Raw genomic sequence first — 382 nt, 5'->3', positions numbered from 1 at the left:
GGTTTAATAATTTCTTTTCCTTCCCTCCCTGACCACTTCCTTCCCTGCAGCAAATTCTGCAGGTCTCTGGAAGACTCTTTATCTGCAACCATTGTGCTTATTCCTCCATGACTGTGCTCCCAGCCCAAATTAATACTTTTGTCCATTAGACACTTTCCTTCTTGTCCCTGATATGTAACAAAAGTGATAAGGCTTTGAGGTGCATAGGACCTAAAGAAACAGGAGTGAAAGACTTGTCCCAACCCAACCCTGCCCTGCCCTGCACCACTCTAAATGTAAGCAAAAGGACTGGGCTGCCAGCTAATCAAGTACAGAAAGAGCAGTCTGAGAGGACACAAACTTCATTCACTGTGCAGCTGAATAAAAGCCTATCAATTCTGAA

This window comes from Onychostruthus taczanowskii, unplaced genomic scaffold (assembly GCF_017590055.1).
Source record: "Onychostruthus taczanowskii isolate IOZ18803 unplaced genomic scaffold, ASM1759005v1 scaffold1, whole genome shotgun sequence".
Classification (NCBI taxonomy): domain Eukaryota; kingdom Metazoa; phylum Chordata; class Aves; order Passeriformes; family Passeridae; genus Onychostruthus; species Onychostruthus taczanowskii.
The sequence above is the reverse complement of the archived record's forward strand: the minus strand, read 5'-3'. Positions refer to the sequence as shown.